This window comes from Emydura macquarii, unplaced genomic scaffold (assembly GCF_026122565.2).
Source record: "Emydura macquarii macquarii isolate MOO-44397 ecotype Brisbane River unplaced genomic scaffold, CSIRO-AGI_Emac_v2 contig_3603, whole genome shotgun sequence".
In the NCBI taxonomy this organism is placed as follows: domain Eukaryota; kingdom Metazoa; phylum Chordata; order Testudines; family Chelidae; genus Emydura; species Emydura macquarii.
In genome coordinates this window covers 9,958,729-9,970,864 of record NW_027133740.1, presented here as the reverse complement: position 1 = coordinate 9,970,864, position 12,136 = coordinate 9,958,729, and positions in this window count along the sequence as shown.

The window sequence follows — 12,136 nt, the reverse complement described above, 5'->3', positions numbered from 1 at the left end:
AAGGTGAGAGAAAACAAGCAAGAGCCTGAGCTGCCCCCATACCCCACAAACCAGAGAGGGGAAGAGTTTGACACATGCCCCCAGTGTTCCTGTTTCATGAGGTGAACATTCTTGTACACTTCCTCCAGAAGTATCCCTATAGTTTAGATTGGGATTTTTCAAGAACCAAGTTGCTATTCAGCATGAGCAAGGGTATCAGAGTCGTGCCTTTATTTGTGTGCAAAGTGAAACTTGCTAGCATAAATCAAAATGTTTGTATGTGCTGATATTTGCCCATAAAAAGAATTGACCGCAAAAAAAAAAAAAAAAAAAATCTTGAGCACACAAGATTGCATTAAATATTTTACAGTCTAGATTGAAGCTACATTGAACATTTAGCCCTAAATTAACAGCTGTTCATCTAAGAAACAGAGGTATTGCTGCAAGGACATATTGAAATTCTCCTACTTATTGCTTAAAAGATAGTTTTGCAAGACAGGAAGATCTCAACAACTCACACTTCATCATCTCACTAGAGGTGGTGTCGGAATTTCAGATATGAAAAGGTAGCATCGTAAACAAAACAAAAACAAAAACAAAACAAAAAAACAATAGTACTGTAAAATGTTTGAAGAAGGGGATCTACTTTTTTGATCACTTTGACCCTGTCTACACTTACCTCTGGGATTCGGCAGCAGTTGACAGGAGTTATGCAAGCTACGCAAAAAATTTGCGTAACTCCTGTCAACTTCTCTGCTTCTCTTCTGTGCGCCATCTTCACTGCACCGCACCAACGGGAATCACGTTCCCGGCGACGCAGTGCTACACCACTTGTGAAAGTGGTCTTAGTACATCGATTTCTGGATTGACTGAGCGGGTCTTCACTGACCGCTCAGTCGATCCAGAGAAATCAGTCTGACTGCGGCGATTTTGCCACTGTCAGTGTAGCCGTAGCCTTTGACTTAAAGTTTTAAACTCTAAATTGTAAGTGAATTTAGCAGTTGTGTTATATATGTACCTACATTTCACATAGGGGTGTGTGTGTATTTGTGTGTAACAGAGAAGTTAATGATATAGTTTGAAATAACTGCCACCAACCATAGAATTCAAATTTTACATTTTTAGAGCACTCTAGCTCCTAACTCAAATCCCGCCTCTGAAAAAAATCTCCTATATTTTCACCACAATGCCAGATCCTTGCAATGTAGTACAGGGTACATAGTTTCAAAAATATTTTTTTCAAAATACCCATTGTTAATAAGATTCCTAAAGGCTTTGAATAAAATATATCATTCAAAATATGCGATATATTATGTATATTATGTAATATAACATATTGTGTCATACGATTGCTCTGCTAGTCTTGTATGAGGAAGGATGAACACAGAGCTCCTCCCTATTACACATAACTGTTTACCCTAGTATCCCTGAGATGGTACAATTGAAAGGTGCAAGTGCAGAATTGCTGATCTGCATAGACAACTGAAGAAAAATGGTCAGCACTTATTGGTCACAGAAAACGTAGCAGACATGGGGATAATGTCAACCAGGCAGGAAGGGAAAGAAAATTGAATAATTGTACTTTCTACAAGAAAACGATTTGTGATTGAATGACTATAACAAGATTTTTAAATGTACCCACTGTACACATCAAAAGGAATCCAGAATAAAAGTTACTCGAATCGCTAACTCTTGGGACTAGCAGTATTTATTTTCACAGAGAAACGGGAGTCATACTAATGCATATAAATCACTGCACGGTTTAAGCAGAAGAGCTATTTCCAGGGAATACTAAGAAGATATGTTTCTTTCAAACTTTTGAAAACAGTATTTCATTAATCACATAAAAGTGATCTACATTGGAGAACCTGATTGAAAGTCTGCCTGTTCTTTTGGTTGACTGAACACCATCACTGCATAATGCCATTTACTTTGGTGAAAGCAAGACATTATATGCTTTAGATAGGAGGCTGATAGGTCTATGGGTCTTTATGTCTCCCTTTGTCACTTTTCTTGGGAAAAAAGGTAATGGCAGTGCTCAAGCTCTGTGAGATTTGTTTCTTGATACTAAAAACTATGAACAATTTCACCTGTTCCCTAGATTTTCTTTTGCAATCACCAGTATAATATACTGGATTTATGGTTTTCTCTAATGTCGCCTTCTGTATTTTGTCAACCTTTCTTTCAGATATTTAGAGATCACTTAATCACATCACACAATAGCTCATTCCTGATATTGTGCTATCCTACTTATCACATCCTACAGTCATAGTAGTTATATAGAATTTGTGTGCATCATTTGGAAAGAAGTTTAATTATGGAGATGCTCTGGGTATCCGTAGCCTTTCACTGCCAGAAGCTGGGAATGGATGACGGGACGGATCATTCGATGATTGCCTATTCTGTTCATTCTCTCTGAAGCACTTGGTATTGGCCACTGTCAGAAGATAGAATAGTGGGCTAGATGGACCATTGGTTTGACCCAGAATGGTTGTTCTTATGGTAACAATAAGGCATACCACTCCATTAAACCCTCACTTCAACAAAAACTTAAAATTGACTGAACACTGGCATAATGGGTGCTTTGAGAAGGTAGAATTTCTCCAAAAAGTTCAACATAAATTGGACAACTCATGTTCAATATCTTTCAAATGTCTGTCTGGGGCCATGCACTCATTCTGACATGGACATGGACTTTCATGTGAGATTAAGATCTCTGTTTTGTTCTTAAGGTCCGTTTTGAATCTATATATGCATTTCAAGGAAATGCATGTTTCCTAATATATGCCTCAGACCTGCAAAACTCCCAGAGAAAAGTACCATCAACCATTCAAATCACTGCATGGAGAAGCAGAAAAGGCTTAGAAAGGGGTTTATTGTATGGTCTTACTATACTTTGGCAACACTTTTTCTAGTGACCCAGTGTGGGAACCTTTCTGAGCTGGGTTAGTAGTACCCACCCATGTCTCTGATTCACCACAAATGAAGTAATCTGACCAGGTCAAGTACTGGGGGCATGTAGCTGGTGAATAGGACCAAAGAGAACATTGATCCTTTTGTGACTCGACAAAACAACGGTTTAGTGGCAGCGGTGCAATTTACCATCACTGCTCATCGTGGTGTCCCTCCATTTTAGTGGATTCCCCTGGACCTTGGCCACCTCTCTGAGGCAAAGCAGCAGTATCTCACAGTCAACAGTGTCAAAAGAATACAGAGATGTCTAGCAAGATGAGATGAAGCCTGCTTACCATCTATTGATAGCGCAGATCATCCATCAGTTCCACTAAAACTTTTTTCTGTCCCATATCCTGGCCTGAATACAAATTGTGCTGGATATTAAATTGTTTAGGATATTAGCTGATATTTCTTACCTTATCTACGTATGCAAAATGTTTTTTTCTTCTTATTCCTCAGGATATTTCATTTCTAAAGAGATTTTCTTACATATGATACAGACTGTGTTAGAACCTGAGAGTATAATGCACCTTTAAAGTTCTGCATTTTCTTTTACAATAAAATACATAAGGAGTTGTTAAAATTATCTTTTGAAATGTTTCACACTGCCCATACTAATTTGGGTACGGGCAACGCGGGTCTATTCTTTCAAGGTCACAAGCAATGAAAGCCTTTGATGTCTCTTCATCACCTGTTGGCTACGTTATATACATGAAAGTCCAACTTCAGGAGTGTGGCACCTCATTATATCATAATGCAATGCCTCTTTCAACTATTATGGCATGTTACAATGTGATGCAACAAATCAAAAAACTAAATAAAATGGGTCTTCAGAGTGAGACATCATTGTGAATTGTGGTAGTGACAGTCAATTCTTTTAAAACTGTCATGCAATTTGTTGGAAAACATTTTAAAAAGTAGACATTTCCCCTCTGTTTTTTAGACAGATGCAAATAAGAACCGTAGGAGACCTTCACATCTCTCATTAGGATGTATGTCATTCAATACCTTTTACATGCTTACATGCTACCAATCTACCAAATAGAATGAGGGACTGAATCAACTAACTCACAATGATTTCCTTTACATAATCATGTTTTTAAGTGTTAGTAATAGATCTACAGCTCTAAGTGAGTAAGCTTCTCTTAAGCTTCCTTGCTGGTTTTTTCCCCCAAATGCACACTCACCAGCTCCAAAAAGTAAGATGGCACTTAAAGAGTTAAAAAAGGGAGCAAAAAGTAAATCTGTCTTAAAAACAGAGCTAATCAGAAAATGGCTCCTTCTTCCCCCTAGAAAAGTTTTTTTCATCAAAAACTGAAAAATTTTGTCCCCAAACCAAAATCTTGTTAATTTTCTGACAAAATGTAGATATTTTTCTGCAAAAAGCAGAGACATTTGTTATAAAAAGAAACGTTTAGTTGAAAACCCAACCGTCCATCAAAAACAAGTTTACATGGAAAATTTTCAAGCAGCGTAAAATAAAAATGCTCTCCTTAGCCCTCACAGTAATATATTAAAATGTGAATGTTAAAATATAGAAATCACTCAGATTATAGTTTTGTAACCTTATCTCAGCTCACTCTTCCCAATCCTCCCATCATATAAGCAACATGGCATTATTGTGAATCTCTTATTTTTTGTTAATATTTTGGCAGTTAATAAGGAACCGTGGATGCTTAGTGTCTTTTGCATATTGGAGAGGATTGCAAGGAAAACAATATAAAGCACCAGACCCGACAGTCTTTGATCATGGAAATTTTCCATCACATCAGTATCCTAAATCAGGTATATTTTCCTTTCTCTGTTGCTTTATAATTCCTCTTTCTTTTCTGATGCTCATTTATTACTATTTGTTATTTGTATTATCATAGCATCTCATGAACAGTTTCAGCCTCCACACATGCACTCACATAGCCATGCACATCCATACTCAGTATGGGGTCATGATGCAGTGTTCTCATTCTAAATTTCACTCTTCATTTTAGTGTCTCAGATGGTTCCAGTGCTTTCCTATCAGACACATTTCTCTCCAGATAAGCCTAATATTCACCTTCAAGCAAATGAATAGCAAGGTTAACACCACATCCACAGACTTTGAGCAGTTTGTTCATTGTACCTTTAAATAATCTTTATTTTTTTCATGCAAGATTGGGGCTGCAAATGTTTCTTTTGTCTTAAAATGTGATCTGAAGTCAGTCAGAAACATCTGACACGTTTAAAGGAAGTCACACTTTATTTAGCAATATTATTACCTAAAGGAGCTATTATTCCTAATTGTTTTATGATTTAACCACTGTATACTGGTTGTGCTTGCTTCTGCTAACAAGGATTGAAGGTGGGACTCTTGATTCAGTTTTAAATATCAACTAATTTTATGAAGCAAATGCCTTTTGCATTGATATAAAGATTAGTCAAACTTCCCCCCCCCCCCCCAACAGGGATAATTTAGACGTCTTTATTCTATTTATTTTTATTTATAATAGAAAACAGACAGTCTAAGGGCTTGTCTTCACTTACCTCAGCGATTCGGCAGCAGTCGACCAGAGTTACGCAAAATACGCAAAAAACTTGCGCAACTAGTGTTGATTTCTGTACTTCTGTTCTGCACGCCGTCTTCACTGCACTGTGCCAATGGGAACCGCGTTCCCATCGATACAGCACTATGCCACTTGAGAAGGTGGCCTTAATACGTCGATTTCTGGGTCGACTGAACGGGTCTTCACTGACCGCTCAGTCGATCCAGATAAGTGGATCTGATGGCAGCGACTTAGCCGCCGTCAGTGAAGACATAGCCTATGAGAAAAGTCAGTTGATATTATTAGATAGAAAACTAAGGAAAAAATGAAGACAGTGGGCCTGCTCTCGCTTACACTGATTTGATTTGTGTTACTCATAATTAATGCCAGTCTGAGTTCAGGATTAGGCCTCTGGTACCTACCCCAAAAAGAAGCAACAAGGGCTTGAACTAATGGCCATTGAAGTCAATGTAAAGAATTAGGGTACATTTACATGAAAAAAATTAAAGTGTAATTGTAGTGTGGGTAGACATTCACATGCTAGCTTTAAGCCAGCTAGCATGAGAAACAACAGTAGTAATGGCAAAAGATGTGGCGCATACACTTCAGCGTGGGCTAGCTGCCCTTGTACAACCTCACTGAGAACCCTGGAACCATACTCAGGCTGCTAGCCCTTGCAAGGGTCTGTCCCACTGTGTCTTCACTGCTAAATTCACTGCTTCACTAGCTACATTCAAGCAAGGGCAGGTAGGTCTATCCAGGTTACAATTACAACTTAATTTGTGGTGTATATTTACCCTTAGACTGCAAGCTCTTTGGAACAGGGACAAGTGTTTTGTTTTGCGTTTGTACAATGGGGTACTAGGACCATGACTGGGGCTCTTAGGTACTACTTCAATATAAATAATAATAAATATAAATAAAATATCAATATAAATAATAATTCAATGATCATTGGACTGGGTCCTCAGAAGCCAGTGGAACAAAGGACGAGGGATTAGCCGTATCAGCCTATACAAAATGGCCCCACCTACAACATTTTTTTTTTTACCCAAAACCAAACCAAGCCACAAAAAAGCCAAACAGATGCAATGCAGTCTAAATCAAAGACGGCGACGAAATGAGAGCAATGTATCCAAATTGTTGTGGCCAGCGTGAAATGTTTCAAAGAAGAAAGCACTAGAGTTACAGATGTACTTTGAATTTATTTTTTTTATTGCTAAAAAAAATATGACTTTCAAAATGGAAATCATTATGGGATATGATCATAACCAGTATGGGACAGGTAATTTGTATTCATATAGTGTCTCTGAGGTTAAAAACTGAAGATGTTCAAAACAATCAAAGTATTTAGGCTCCACCAGCCCATCTGTCCCAAATACTAAATGCGAAAGATTACTGTTAGAGTCCAAGGCATTACTGAAAACTATACAATTTATAACCCTTTTCGTTGCAATCTAGCATATCACACGACATTATTGGGCTCACCAGCTTAATTAATTGCAGAAAATGGAAAAGCTAACTGCTCCTAGCAATACATTTGCTTAAAAAAGAAAAACAAATAAACCAACCCCCCCCCCCCAAACTTACCACTCTTTCTAATCAGAAAATTACTACAGCTTGCCTAGCATACTGTTTCTAATATTGTACAGAGAGGGTTGGAAATCTTCCCCATCCACTTATTCAATAATTTCCCTAGATTTCTATTTTTCCCTTATCACACTTTAAATGTATTTCTGGAATGAAGTCAAACAGGTAAGGGACATGGGTAAAAGAGCTCAGAGATAGGAGCCACGGTTAAAGAAATGAGAAAAGGCAGCATGAAAAACAAGAAAAGCCATTTTTATGAAAAAACGGGTCACACTTTATGTTAAGGTTCCATTTATAAATGGTTAAAAAGGATTAAAAAGTGATTAACAGTTTTGTTATTGACCTAAGAAGGTGTTACAAATGGTTAAAAATATGTTTATAAGCCAAGGTTAAAAGCAATCTGTTGAGCAGCTGTACTTTAACAATAGATAAACTACTTATTAAAACATGTATTACTCATTTAGGAACCTTTTATGAGCTATTTTTAAATGGAATTCTAATATAAAGTGTGACTAAAATGAACACTTTCTGAAGCACTTTGAACAGGCTGAGCTCTGTTTGGTGTATGGCTGGGGTATGTTGCAGTTCCAAAACCAGTAGTTATTGAAATTGATATTTTGTGTCTCTCTGTGTTTCTACAGGTCTTTTGATGCATTTATTCTTCATGGACAAACGGGATGGAAGTTCCACAGCCCTCTCAAACTCAATAGTGCACTACTTTCACAGGAATGCAAACATTTTCTATGATGCAATTGTCTGGATTCTGAGAAAGTCCTGAAAGAGTCAGCAGAACATTCTTCCAAGTCTGTTTTCTCCACCATAGATCACTGGCAAACTGCAGTGGACCCTGCTAGCAAAGGAAGTGCCCTTGAAGGTCAGGCAACTCTATTGTGGACACCTCCCATTTATCAATATCATTTATACAGTGTGATATTGCCAAACAAGCACAAAACCTTATTGTTGCACTAAAGATGAGGAAAATAAAATTCTTGCTTCGCACTTCTTATAAGAGCTACAGCCTGGAATAGCATTGGCTTTTTTCCCCCCAAACAGCATTCCATTTCACTAATTAATTTGTGACCTGCTAATTTCTATCCAGCTCTCCCCTGCATTTTATTTATGCTTGGTATTCTTCTCCTGTCCCATTGAGAATAATACATTGCATTTAGTCTCTTTGAAACACGAGCCACTGGGCGTAGTCCGATATTCTATTCTCTTTTGATCCTTTTGTACTTTTTTCTTTTCTGCCCCATGTTTGTAACTCCTCCAAATTGACTGTTCAGCAAAACTGACTTGTGCCCTATTTACTTCAAATTCCCAGTTCTTCCATCTTACACTGATTAGGAACAGGGGTTGGCAACTGAATGAGCTAGGGGCAGCCAATAGGCATCACTCCAAAGGCTGGAGAGATGGCTACCCTCATGGTGATCCGCCACCTTCCGCAGTGGAAGTCCTCTTTTCTGGGGCTCCTTGGGCAGCATCAGCCAGGAGGAAACAAGGAATGAAGTGAAGCTCTGAGGATATTTGAGGATTGGAACTCTCCTGAATGAAATGACCAGCAAAAAACTCCATGAGAGGAACCTTTTTATGGAGGTTTTGTCTCCCTTAGTCCCTCCTGTGGGCTTTACTATGTGAAGGAAAGAGCCAGCCCCTGTGAAAAAATGTTGACCAAAATTAATGAAAGGAAGATTCCCACTCCCCCCCCCTCTTTGTAGTCAAAAGTTACCTCTTTTATTCTCCTTGCTGAAGACTATATGGAAGCTGATTTCTAAGGGCTGCTGTGAAAGAATTACTTATACTCAACCTCATGACAGGTGCTAGAGGTAGGAAAGAAATTAACAACTCAATCCAGTACTCACTTTATTATTCATAGTTTGCACATTAATTATGTAAACAGGACCCCTTGACTGAATTACTGGTTTGTATTCATCTCATGGTGTAGTCGCTATGTTATTAACTGTCAGTCTCACTTTTGAATTCAATACCAATACGAAGAAACCACACATAAAGAATAAAGATTTACTGGTGATTTTGGTAAAAATCACAAATAAGATGGAACTGAACACATAATTCATTAAATGCATAATTCTGGAGAACAGATTTATGTATTTATTGCTTTAAAACCACCCCCAGGCATTTCTAATGGAGGAAAAGAAGTGTAAATCCAGAGCATAAGCATTTTTCTTTCCATAGTCCCTTTCCTCTGATTATCACAAATCACTCTACAGATATTATTTACAGTAATTATGACCTGCACCACCATTGTAAAATAGGTGGGTACCGTTATACCCATTTTCCATTGTCTTTTGAAGCACTGTCCTGAGCTCACCACTGTAGGAGACTTGATTGGGACATTAGTCTGGTTGATGTTTTTCATTTTACAGATGGAAAAAAACTAAGGTGTTGTTTACACGTGCATTATTTTGAAATAGCTGTTATGGAATAACTATACCCAAGTAACTTCATGTGTGGATACTCTTATTCAAACATTAAATTCACTCCCTATCTTCATCCAAATCAAGGTTAAAACGTAGCCAAGCCTTGAGACACAAGTCAAAATTCTGCTTACATTAGTCACACTAGTACCATAGTGTCATTGACTCCAGTGGGATTACTCACATTAATAAAATTAGCAGGATTTGGCCTAGAGAGGGTAAAGTCAACATTTTCAAATATTGGTGCCTAAATTTAGGTACTTTAATTCATACTTTAAATCATTACAATTGGAAAGATTCAGACAATTTAGAGAGAATCAGGATTCAAAACTTCTACTAATTTGAGACCTTTACTGTCTTCAGCAGTAACAGGATGAGGCACTTAGTTAGGGATCCAGGGCAAGGAATTGCCCATCAGGAATCTGTGGATTGAAAGAGTCCTTGATTTATCACACTATGTAACACTACCGAATTCAGTGAAGTGACACAAGATGCAAAGAGAAAGACAATAGATGTCCAGACAAAAACTGGACTTATATCATCAGGAACCTGCCATTTCAAACGTGTAAACACCAAATCCTAGGTCTACAACAAAGAGTTATTACCTCAGCCCTGTTATAAGATCTCTGTCCACAGGCAATGCCATATTTCCATTGATGAAATTACCACAAAGGCAGAGAACTCAGCTTGTCATATTTTAAACAGATAGCTTGAATCATGTTAGTGGCTAGTTTTTTATTATGATTATAGTATGTATATGAAATATGTATAAGAAATATACATATATTGTATATGAAATACTATGATTATCAATATGTGTATATAAATTGGCTTTTCAAAGGCAACCTGCTTTAACATAACTGACATTAATGCGAGTTTTATCATTGATTTCAGCAGGAATTAAATCAGTGCAGACAGCGCACTTTTAAAAATCTCACCCATAGTGAAGACATTTTCTGTAGCTATTTGAGACAATACAATGACATTCCTGTGGATAAATGGGAAATATGTGTATTATTCTTTATAAATATCATGTGTGTACCTGTGTGAGATTACCTTTCCTGAATGCATACACTTAATTTAAATGTAGTTGTTAAAAAAAACCAGGCAGGAAAAGTAAAAAATTGCATAGTTAAGGAATCTTCCTCCCCCTCCCCCCGCCAACACACACACACACACAATACTGTAGCCAGGTTTATATCAGTCAAGAGATACACCTCAGCCCCAACCCTGGTAACAAGGCTGTTTGTCCAAGAAGATAAAACAACCTTGACCAGTCAAACATCGGACACCAAGTTTAAATCAGGTCTACCTGATGTTGGAGGCAGAATGTCAAGAGTGAGGTAGCCAATATGAGTGCATCTTTGAGATTTTAAATTCCCTTCTGTAACCGCTATATACCTTTTGGCAAAATGCACACAGTTATGTATAAATATTATTATGATGCTGATTTTTGACATTGGGCGAAATAAAGGTTTGCTTTCACTGTACTGTACAGTGCAAGCAAAGAAATTAGTTCAATTGAAAAAAATGTTTGTCATATAATGTAAAGACGGGAGCTTTTTTAGAAAAAATAATCACTTTTCTTGACATAGAAATAATTGTGGCACAAATTGTTACCAAAGTATTCCTACACAAACTATTCACAGTGAAAACAATGAGACTACTTGCATAAACAGGAGAAGCAGGATTAAGTTTACAATCTGATGTTCCCATGCCTAATATTTTCTCTTTCTTTCTCTTTGTCCTCTTCCAAAGATTCTTCGTATGAGAAGGGAAAAAATATATTTAGGATTTGATTAATAATGCTGGTAGGATCATCTGGAAACATTTTATCCTTTATAAAGGACAGTTGCCCTTTGGACAGAAATACTCTTTTATGAGCTCTACCATTTACAACAGCAGCAGCAGTAACAACCAGAGACAGTACTTTGTCTTAGTGGCAGAGACTGGTATTGTAAGTCAGGGGTTTTCAACCTTTTTTTAGAAACTACTCCTACGGTCTCAAGGTTTCACCCCTTCATGGTTTTCACTCTATCTGATGTTACCACGGTTGCAATAAAAGGCATAGTGTCCTAAAATACATTCAAGACCATTTTCTATTTTATTTTTTCTGCTTTTGCACTTCTGAGTCTTCTTGTGCAAGGCCATCCCTATGGGGGTATGGGACCTGGGGCAAAGTACACTGTGTGGGCCCCTTTGCCCCACTCCAGTGGCATACCCTGGATCTCTGTCACCCAGGGGCCAAGCCTGCATTTGGGTACCCCCCCCCCCCAGTGCAGGGCAGGAGGGGTTCCCGGCTCCCACAAGACAGTTGCCCCCCAGCTGCCGGGGGCGTGTCCGTATCTGCTGGAAGAGGGTAATATGCCACTTACCTCCTCCTATGCAGGGCGGCAGAGCCAGCTCTGGCCAGGCTCCACAGCCTCCCTCTGCACCTACACTCTGAGCCCCCCGTACTTACCCACCACCCCCACCCTCTGCACTTATCTGCCACGTGGTGCCCAGCTCTCCAGCTCCAGCCCCGCAGCCCAGTGCCGGGTCAGACAGGGAGGCCTCACCCTCTGGCCTGGGGGGAATGCCCGGCTAGCCCTTCATGACACACAGTGGGGCTGGGGGGGGGAAAGGGGGTGCGCAGGAAGCTCCCAGCTGCGCATTGTGACC